This window comes from Amblyomma maculatum, chromosome 11 (assembly GCF_055883805.1).
Source record: "Amblyomma maculatum isolate TAMU_Amacu chromosome 11, ASM5588380v1, whole genome shotgun sequence".
Lineage (NCBI taxonomy): Eukaryota > Metazoa > Arthropoda > Arachnida > Ixodida > Ixodidae > Amblyomma > Amblyomma maculatum.
Window position 1 is genome coordinate 116,518,627 of NC_139354.1, and position 11,946 is coordinate 116,530,572.

Here is an 11,946-nt window from a genome sequence, read left to right on the forward strand (position 1 = left end):
ATTTTATCACTTTCTTTATGCAGAACTGTTGTTGCTGTATTGATATCTTTCAGTACTTTCACATATGCCTCACCTACATCCTGATCTCGCAATGCCTGCATGACTGCTGAGGTTTCGACCGAATCAAATGCTTTCTCGTAGTCAATGAATGCTGTGTGTAGAGGCTGATTACATTCCGAGTACTTTTCTATTACCTGGATTATAGTGTGGATATGATCAATGATAGAGTACCCTTTCCGAAATCCTTCTTGATCATTTGCTTGATTGAAGTCTAAGGTTGCCCTGATCCTATTAGCGATGACCTTGGTAAATAAATACCTTGTACGTAACTGATAGTAAGCTGATTGGTCTGTAATTTTTCAAGTCCTTAGGGTCGCCTTTCTTAGGAATATGAAATAACGTTAGCGTTCTTCCATGATTCCGGTACTTCCGATGTCTTCAGGCATTGCGTGTACAGGGTGGCCAGTTTTTCTAGCTCGATATCCCCCCGTCCATTAACAAATCTGTAATTACCTGGTACTCCCCAGCTGCTTTCTCTCTTTTCACGGATTCTAATGCTTTAGTAACCTCGTCATTCGTTACTGGCGGGACATCTGATTACTCTTCATTATAGCCAATTTAATTCTTGCCCTGACTACTATAACTGCTGTAGAGGTCCGTATAGAACTCCTCGGCTACCTTGATTATCTTGTCCATGTTAGTAATGACATTGCCCGCCTTGTTCCTCAGCGCATACATCTGGTTTTTGCCTACTCCTAATTTTCTCTTTGCCGCTTTCAGGCTACTACCGCTCTTCAGGACATGCTAAATTTTCCCGATGTTTTACTTCCTTATGTCGGCCACCTTGCGCCTATTGATTTGCTTTGATTTGCTCTGCCAGTTCTATCCCATCGGCTGGATTGGAGGCTTTCATACTTTGGCGCTTCCTAATCAAATCTTTCGTCTCCTTAGACAGTTTACCGGTATCCTCTCTAGCAATTCTACCGCCTACTTCTACCACGCACTCAGTAATAATATCTCCGCAATTATTGTTATTGCTGCAAGGCTAAGGTCGGCTTCCTCGGTTAGGACTAAGTATCTATTCTCCTGCTAGAGCCTGAATTCTTCCATTTTTCCCCTTGTCGCTAATTCGTTGATTGGCTTCTTCCTCACTAATCTGTTTCGCTCCCTTTTCAAATCCAGATTAATTCGAGTCCTTAACATCCTGTGGTCACTGCATCACACCTTTCCGATTAGCTCTACATCCTGCATAATGCTGGGTTTCGAGCACAGTATGAAATCGATTTCATTTTTGGTCTCCCCGTTAGGGATTCTCCATGTCCACTTCCGGTTTTTCCGTTTGCTGAAGAAGGTATTCATGATTCGTAAGTTATTGCGTTCAGCAAACTCAACTAGGAACTCCCCCCTGTTATTTCTTATTCCATAGTCGCCTACTGCCTAGTCTCCAACTTGCTTTCTACCTACCTTGGCACTGAAGTCGCCCATCAGTACAGTATAATGGGTTTTTACTTTCCCCATTGCCGATTCTACATCTTCATAGAAGCGTTCCACTACCTGGTCATCATAACTACATGCAGGTTCGTATGCTTGTACAGCCTTCAACTTGTACCTCTTATTTAGTTTAATTACGATGCCGGCTACCCAATCAATAATGCTATAAAATTCATCTATATTACAACCTATATCCTTATTGATAAGTAAACCTGCTCATAGTTCTCGCCTCTTCGGTAAACCTCTATAACACAGTACAGCCCGCCCTTCAGTACAGTATATGCCTCATTCGGCCTCCTCACCTCACTAAACCCTATGACGTCCGATTGCATACCCGCTACTTCCTCTAACAGCACTGCTAAACTAGCCTCTCTAGCTAGGGTTCTAGTATTAAACGTTGCCAGGGTCAGTTTTCCAATGGCGGCCTGTCCTCGGAGCCAGAAATTCTTAGCACCCCCTACTGTGTCACAAGTCTGACCGCCGCCGTGATCAGTTGCTCCACAGCCGCTGGTGACCGAGGGCCAGGGTTTTGTATCATGGGAGCTTGTGGCCAATTACTGCACCAGAGTGGCCAACTCTTGTTCTGGTGAGGGAGTACATTGCCGGAGGTGTTCACCGGCATCAAGTCACACCCCCAAAGCTATTCTATGCAATTCTATCAACACGCGTGTGTGTGTGTGTGTGTGTGTGTTTTTTTTAAATCCGGTGAAGAATTGCGCGGCACCGGGATTCGAGCCACGGTCTTCTTGCATGCGAGGCGGATGCCACTACGCCACCGCGGCACCATCGGTGCACTATGGGTGAAATGAATAGGTAGATTACTTTAAAAGCGTTTCTTTAAGGCCTGTTTTTCAACCGCATGACCTGGTTCTGAGACGTCTCGCATTCTTTGTGGAAACGAAAGAGCCGATTTCGCCCTTTTTTGTGGTGGTGGTAGTGGCTGAAGTTTTTTTTTTTTTTTTTTTTTTTTATAAATAATCGAAAAGAAAGAAAAGAGTAAACTCGGAAATGTTGCCAGTTGACAAAGACGGCTTGGAGAGGTATCGAAAGGGTGAATAAAGGGGTGGAGGATTCTCTGGCGTCTCGAACCCTGCTTTGTGAGTTTGTGATTGCTCTGAAATCAACAGTATACAGTGTGCGACGGACGCGACCGACTCACATGCGCGAACGTGCCCTAAAGGAACAGGCCTTTTTAGTTCTAAAACAACCGAGAAAAGATCGAGGAATGACCTTTTTGTTGGAAAACATGCTTTGGTAAGAGGCTTATACATATTTCGGCAAATTAGCCAATAACGAAAATATGGCGCATTACAAAAGCGCGTCTATGGCTGGATGGACACGACTCGCACGGAGCACTTTTTTCGCCTCGCGGGTTTCATGAGTGCAAACCAACTATGATCATGAATGAAGCTCAATTATTTAAAAAGAACATAAATGAAAGACGAACGTACAGTACACCTACCTCCCTAGCCGGTTATGTCGCCTGCAGTGCAAGGCGCATGAGTCGGCTAGCGTTTGTGCCTCTGAAGAACGTCTTTCAGATTGCATATGGGAACATCTGATTTAGTAAGGTAGTAATATAAAAACAAAACCGTATATAGATCCCATACTACAGCCCTAAACGATGATCAACGAGCGAGCCGCTTTGTTTGACTGTGGTAATAATACTTTTGGATATTTTAAACATAATATATACAATATACATAGCGGACGTAGCTCGAGATGGAGTTCCTGCACTGTTTTCGTTCACGTGGGAAGCGCATTTCATAATCAATAGTTACTCATCGCTGACTGTCGTTTGCTGTGCAGTGCAGACGTGAATAAAAAGCATCTCGCATTTACGTTTCCTTCATGTAAATATCTGCGGCAGGTTGCCCAATCATCAAGACGGAATGCAGGCGGTATGTCGCAGTGCGTCCAGGGTTACAACTTACCAGATGGGTTCGAGCACTCACCGCTTAAAGGTGTTCAAAAAGTAGCCAAAATGTAGCCAAATTTAAAAATGTCATGTAGCTCAAAAATAGCCCAAAATAAATGTTTAAAATAAGCAGAAAACTAAATACGAATAACATCTCTCTCTTTCCGCTTCCTCCTGAATCACTTCATTTTGCTATTCTCTCCCTCTTCCTTGGATGCTGCCATGAGTGCAGCTGTCTGCTTGTTTTTTTTTTTTTTTGCAACATGTGAAATGTGCTTTAGTACTAGAAATAATAATCAGAAGGATGTGAAGGAAACCGAACGCAGGTAATTATATGCGAGAAAAGGCTGCCATTTCGCTTTTTTTTTTTTAAGACGTGAGGTCACTGGAATCATCTTTGGTCGCACAGGCTAGCCAGCCTGATTTCGCATTGTATACGCAGAAACCGGGTGTCGATAAGCGAATTTCACTGCTGTTACTGGACCCCGTGAAAACGTTGGTGAAAACTCTATCTGTTGAGAAGGTTGCACCCTGTGAAAGGGTAAGGTGGGGAATTTCCATAAAATCAGCCCTTTCAAAAGGGCAAGACACGAGGTATCAGAATTTACTCGTTTCCTCCATCAAGTGGAACTGTGGGCGAGTTGCTTGTTTTTCGAAGCCCTCGTTTAGTCATCCTCTGTGTCCCTGACCCTACATCCTAGATGTAATGGGAAGGAAGAGTTCCAAGGGAGCTGCTAACATTTCTCTGTGTCGGCTGAATGTGCCATGGCTCAAGAAGCACTCGCGAGGCCGCGACTCTGCGTCCGGTGCAATGATTCCGACAAAGTTAACCTTGCGGAGGCATGAAAGCGACAGAATGCGGGTCGAGTTGAATATTTGAGAGAAAAGCCGAGTTTTCAAAAAGGAAACATGTGACTGGCCCTCAACTCTCTTCCTCTAGGTGTTTACCTTTCCCTCTTGACGAGCTTATGTAAACCTCGCTACCCTTGTTCGCTCTTTGATCCCTGTGCATTGGTTTGGCATCCGCTTTGTGCTGCTCTCTCTGGTGTAAACAGTGTGATGTCAAAGCTCAGAGAAGTGGTGTTTTGACATCCTCCTCGCCCGATGCGATGGTCTATACGCGCTTCCGCCAATATTAGTCTTTCTTACCCTGTTCAGAGCCACCTCCGTACAGTACGCGTTTTGTCCATCTGTCCAAAAACACCAGGGCCCGCTTGCACGAAGCATTTAAGTCTAGTCTTATTTTGATCTTCAGGCTTAATCAAATCTTATTGGAGTCTAAACGTTCCCTAGCCGATAAGACGCTTGCACGAAACAAACTAGACTGGAATAAGACAGAAACTTAAGACTGGAATAAGACTGGAACCTAGGCTGCCTCGAGCAGTCTTATCCCAGTCTTATAGTCAGTCCAACATGGCTGCCCTGCGCTTGGTCTGTCTCGAGATGCTCGCCGAACTCTTGTTGCGCCGCGAACGTGTGTTCCGTGACAGGACGAATCCTCTCGATGCGTTCAGCGAGGTGCAGCTGCAGCGGCGTCTACGCTTCAGGCGGGGCGGCATAGCCTTTATTGCCGACATGCTTCGCCCTGAAATCGAACGCCCGACGCGCCGGAGCGGTGCTTTGAGCGCCGAGCTGCAGGTGATGCTGGCGCTCAAATTTTTTGCCTCCGGATGTTTCCTGATTACTGCCGGAGAAATGATCGGGGCCGACGAATCAACAGCAAGCCGCACAGTACGTCGAGTTGCTCTCGCCCTCGTCCACCGCAGCAAAGACTGGATCCGGTAAGCCTTATCTGTTTTCCCCGCTTGCTTATCTTTACACGGCGCGTTAGCTTACGCGGCTTAACAGCCGCGCGGTCGGAGCAGCTGAGCATGCGCGCTGTGCGTAGGATCTCTCAAGTGTGTATATATGTAGTATGAACCTATATACTGGACGCGCAGAGTAACGCGAAGGTATCACTCACCGTGCGGCCGACGTGTTTTTCGTCATATGTGCGTGCGCGAGGGTGTGCAAGCCTGCGCATGACATCGACGGGGAACTAAAGATCACTACGCTCTTTCTTTTTATTTATTTACTTATATATATATATATATATATATATATATATATATATATATATATATATATATATATATATATATATATATATATATATATATATATATATATATATATATATATATATTTTTTTTTTTTCAGTTGGCCGTCGCAGAACGAGCTGCGAGAAGTACAAGGTGATTTCTACGCGGTCGCCAGCTTTCCGCGCGTCGTGGGTGCGATCGATGGCACTCATGTGCGGATACAGGCACCAGTAGAACATGAGGAGGCCTATGTCAACCGACACTTTTATCATTCTATAAACGTCCAGCTGGTGGTTGACAGCCCCTGCCGCATCACCGACGTCGTCTCGCGGTGGCCGGGTGGCACTCACGACGCGCGGATGCTGGCGAGCAGCAGTGTCACCGAACGCTTCGAGAGCGGTGTTTACACCGGGGTGCTGCTTGGAGACAGCGGGTACCCGTGCAGGCCCTGGCTAATGACGCCGTTCCGGACAGCGGACACGCCAGGGAAAAGGCGCTACAACGCAGCACATGGCACTACAAGGTCGATTGTAGAGAGGTAAGTTTAGCGCTTTTGTCAAAGTAAATATAGCTGTCAATGTTTTCGCACTATTGCGTATACGCAGTCTGAGGACGTAATGAACTTCACAAGATGATCTTCGAAATAACAAGCACGTCTGCCGTTATGTACGCGATCGACATCTCATGTAGTCGGTCATACTGCCATGGAACAAAACAATGACATTAGGGGAGCATTATTGGTTCGATTTTTTGTTTGTATTCTGATTTGCTTTTCATACACTGAGACATTAGAACAGACTCAGTGAAATGCTCTCTTAGCCTGCAGACTATATATAGGTCCACCATATTTTGTACATATTACTAGATTTCATTTCATTCAATTAGCAATCATTTTATCTGGAAGGGTGCTCATCTCTCATTAACCTTGAGTGCACTGTACTTTTAGTGTTTTGATGGGATATTTTGTCAATCAAAAATGCATTATTGAGTGGAAAACACAACTTTCTAAATGTTACTGCAAAGTGTACAGTATACATTTAACAGCTGAGAATGCACATATCCTGAGGCAGATGCATGCATCAGTGTTTGAAATGTATTGTTGTTCCAGCATGTCTGTGGCAGTTCAGGGCAGCACTTTGCTTGTGCAGGACAATTGGGCAGCTGAAGCGGCTCTTCCATTGCCTACATGGGGAGCTCCGAATGGCACCTCATCGGTGCTCGGCAATCATTGTCGCCTGCTGTGTGCTGCACAACATTGCCAAAGAACACGCATGCAGTAGCGATGAAGATTGCCTTCTACCACCAGAGGTGCCAGTCTGCCCCAGTGACATGACCGATGATGGCAACACGGTTCGTAATGCACTGGTGCAGCAACACTTTTCTCGCTGTAAGTATCAAATTATTTTGTAATTTCTAAAGTAAATATTTTTATCCCCTGTATTATCAGTCACATCTTGCCCTGGAGTGTACAAATGCTTCTGCTTACTGAGCAATTATTTTGATATAACTGTAAGAAAACAATTACAGTTCAAAGCAAGACAATTTATTTCAGTTGTGTACAGAGACATTACTAAAATTCAAAAGGTAACACCAGCAAAAAGAAAACAGTGTTCACAAAAAGCGCATCAATATGCTTACTACTTGCTAGCCTTTTCTATAAGCATATTAACATTTCGCCCAAAAGTTGATTGAGTATTTCAACCTTATTCTGCACGCTTTGAGTAGTGTGTGTTGCCAGGACAGCACAAGTTGGGGAGGAATTTCGGCACATGGAAGCACATCATGCATGCAGGGTAAACCCGCATAGTTTATCACTGCATGTTGGTCCCAAAAGTGGTGGCAACAAGGGAACACACATCACTTACAGTTATGTCACTGAATTAACAGTGAGGAATTTCGGCACATGGAAGCACATCATGCATGCAGGGTAAACCCGCATAGTTTATCACTGCATGTTGGTCCAAAAAGTGGTGGCAACAAGGGAACACACATCACTTACAGTTATGTCACTGAATTAACAGTGAGGAATTTCGGCACATGGAAGCACATCATGCATGCAGGGTAAACCCGCATTGTTTATCACTGCATGTTGGTCCAAAAAGTGGTGGCAACAAGGGAACACACATCACTTACAGTTATGTCACTGAATTAACAGTGAGGAATTTCGGCACATGGAAGCACATCATGCATGCCGGGTAAACCCGCATAGTTTATCACTGCATGTTGGTCCAAAAAGTGGTGGCAACAAGGGAACACACATCACTTACAGTTATGTCACTGAATTAACAGTGAGGAATTTCGGCACATGGAAGCACATCATGCATGCAGGGTAAACCCGCATAGTTTATCACTGCATGTTGGTCCAAAAAGTGGTGGCAACAAGGGAACACACATCACTTACAGTTATGTCACTGAATTAACAGTGAGGAATTTCGGCACATGGAAGCACATTATGCATGCAGGGTAAACCCGCATAGTTTATCACTGCATGTTGGTCCAAAAAGTGGTGGCAACAAGGGAACACACATCACTTACAGTTATGTCACTGAATTAACAGTGAGGAATTTTGGCACATGGAAGCATGTCATGCGTGCTGGGCAAATCTGTATAGCTGATCACTGCAGGTTAGTCCAAAAAGTGGTTGCCAAAAGGAAACTCATATCGCTTATGTCACTGAATTAATATGAGACCTATGCATCTATATCACTGTCTATAAAATCTATGATGACATTTTTCAGCTAAATGCAAGAGGCAAGATGTTACAAGCAATGTGAATGCACCAACATGCATGTTTCTTGCCCCAGGCTACACTGATTTCCAGTCTATTATCCCGTATTTATTCATCATAATCAATGATAATCTAGCAGGAGGTGGATAGAAACATGTTTTCTAATTGTGCACACAGGAAAAACTTAACATGCTAGGGACAAAAGAAGAGAAAGTAATGCAACAGCTGGACAGCATAATGTCAAAATTCTTCTGCTTCTTAGCACTTCACGTTGGTACAGTATTCTGAACTTCAGTAGGAAAGATGATTGTGCTTTGTTGTTAAAGGAGTGTAGACTTCTATATTGATTGTTTTATTATTTGCAGCAGCATGAAAGAACTTTCTATACACAGATCGGCACATGGTATTTGCTATGAGTGCCAATATTTTTTATCCAATTTCTTCTCTTACTGTTCCTGCCTCTGTTTCAGCAGTATAGTGACAGCAGTGATTTCATACCACCACATAAGTCACATGAGGTATGGAAAACTGTGATACAATTGCTGTTTCTTCACTCGCCTCGATTTTAGCTTTTGAGGCATGCTGGCTTTAATAGTTAACCAAGATGGATGAGGGAACAATTATTTATATTTTTTCACGACTCATGAGATCTATACAAAATTTTGTCATCGCAGTCATCACTTGTTTAAGTGTGGAATTATGATACACAAAAACATCCCATGAACCAAGGCTGAAAGTGCACACTTGAGCAGCACAAAAAAAAAAGAGAGAGAATGGCTGCATCAGGACTAGGCACATATCCGTGAAGGTTTTTTTACAGCAGTGTGAAAACTACACATATCACAGTCTAGGAAAAGGAAAGGCACAGAATATAATGCTGCTGTGCTTTGCTTTTACATGTTGAACACCATATATGTAATAACATTTTTAAAAATCTTCACCTATAAACCTTGCAGGTACCTATGCTTATAAGTTATGCTGACTGAAAAAAAAATATATATATAATAAAATGCAGGGTAATTATAAGTGCAGATAGGGCTGAAATTTGAGAAGAATGTGAGGATCTAGGTAGAACGAGAGGAAGAAGATGGTTTACACAGTATGAAGGAGCACTGAACAAGAGAAAAGGGAGGATGCCTCAGTTCGCAGGTCGACCCAACGTTTCGACAAGTGGGCTTTTCTTCGTCTGGATAAAGCGATCATCACTGACAGGGGTTTATATACAACTTTCGTTTCGACAAGCGGGCTTGTCTTCATCTGGGTAAAGCAATCATCACTGGCAGGGGTTTAAATACACTTTTTCTTCAAAAAAAGTGTTTTTAAACCCCTGTCAGTGATGATCGCTTTATCCAGCCGAAGACAAGCCCACTTGTCGAAATGTTGGGTCGACCTGCAAATTGAGGCATCCTCCGTTTACTCTTGTTCAGTGCTCCTTCATAAGGAGATTGTGAGGCCACTTAGTTGCTTTCCTCATCTTCGGAAATTGTGCTTTTCTTTTCTTTGAGCTCCAACTCAAGTTTCTTTAGCTCAAGCTTGCGACGCTTCTTCTCGAGCTCCAGCAGCTCCACTTCCAGTTGTCCCTTGCGTTGCTGCGTTCTCATTTGAGCTTGTGTTGCTGCTAATACTGCATCAGCAACAGCCCCATATTTATTAACAACAGACACAGCAGCATTGCACAGTGTCTTCAATCCTTCAGCTGCACTTGACACTTGTGCAGCTGCTTCTGCGGCAGCTCCTGCTGCGCTCTCTTCCATATTTGTCACCGTCTTTCTGGCTTGCAGGACTGCCAGTTCCAACTCGGCGTTCCTGCGGTTCAGCTCTATAGCATTTTCAAGGTGTTGCGCTTGCTGGGCTGGCCTTGAGAGGCGTGGAGCAGGTAGTCTCCCTGCTGATGCTGCTGCTGCTGCTGTTGTTGCTGCTGCTGTTGCTGCTGCTGCTGTTGCTGTTGTTGCTGCTGGTGCTGCGGCTGCTGCTGCTGATGCTTGTGGTGGTGCTGCTGATGGCTGTGCTGTGGTGGCAACCATTGCTGGTCGCACCACTGTTGTTCTTTCCATGGCACTCTCATCATTCGAATTGTGCAAGTCCACTTCATTTATATCTACAGAGCTTGTAGGGCTTCCTTGTCCGTTTAGTGAACCGAATGAGTAAAAAAAACTTTCTTCAATGGCATCTGCTGGTGGCTGGAAGTCAGCATATAACTCTGTTGTACTGCTGTCATTCTGCGCATCTTCTTCTGGCTCATCAGCAGTGCCTGGCATAGGTTCATTGCAGCCATCTTCACCGAGCCTGTGTTAATGATTTGACCATTAGTGATCCTGTAGAATTAGTCAACCACTCGCGAGAATGTCACAGGTGTGCACATGCATTCTTGCTTTACATGATTCTTTTGAGTCATTTTAGTGTGTCTTTACCAAACATCACATTCAAAATTCTTATGCCACACGATTCCCACACAACTCTTCGCTCTAGTGGCAAACGTGAGGCCAGAATGACCGCAGTGCACTGCACTCACAGAATCGCCATACTTACTCGTCTAGATTCACCGCGTCAGGTATTCCCTCTAGCATTGGATTATCGGCGCCAACAACATCCCTAACAGCCTCCAGCAGGGCAGGAAGCTCGTGGTCGTTGCGTCCAGCACCTGCACACATTAAAAAAAAATCAATTAGAATTCATCTAGCATTGCTTTAGAATTCCTAGAACTACAAGATATGCATCACAATGAAATACCACGTTCAGCTGTCATCGCCAGCAACAAAAGTTCTGTACTGGACACTCCTGTGCAGCACAAGTAGCAGTAACTAATTACAAACTTCGGTGGTGACACAAATAGAACAAATACTAAATCATAGAGGTTCATGTTCATTGAGTAGTGCGGGAAAATGCCTTTGTTACACTGGGAACACAGTAGTCCTTTTTTTGTGGAAAAGAAAAGTAAACATAATTGGTTTATAGAATAAGCCTGTTTTTTTTTCTTTCTGATTTTGTAATGTTTGTGTATGCTATGAAGTGCTATTTATTGTGTAACTTTTTTTTTCTGCAATTCTAGCTAGAATGGCAGCCCTTGGATTATTGTCTTGATTTTGTTGTTTGCTGTGTTGCAGAAATGACTTTTTGCTTATTTTGACTAAGTTCAATAAATGGCAAGTTTTGAAAGCCATCAAATCGCCAAATTTCTGTTTTCTCTTCTTACTGATTGTGTTGAAAACACAAACAAGAAAAATGCACGGGACGCAAATATTTTGCAGTTGTTGAAATGCACGCAACAAAATGAAACTGGACGGATGTGGATTTTCCTTCCATCGTCGCGCTGTTGTCCATCATCGTATAGTCTGCGTCACTCTTGTGTACAGCGCTCGATGGGCGCACTTCCCTGCATAAACTCATCACAGTTTCTATTTTTTAGAAGCAGCGCTTGGGGGGGGGGGGGGGGTGCGGAATTAGATTCACACAGACCTGCGAAGAATGTGAGCGCAAGCACTTTGTGCAGAAAACATGCGCTGCTTTCTAATTTTAGTCTCTATGGCGGGATGAGCACTGCCAGAACGCTCTACACAAGGGTGACTCAGACTTTACGTGCAGTGCTTTTCACGCTCGTAGTAGATAGGGTTCACATGCAATGCACTTGACAGAATCAAGGAGGCCACATTTCAGCCGGCTGCAGTCGCGTTGTGCAAAACTGCTCAAATTAGATCCGCGAGCGACGATGAACCAGTGAGTTCCAAACA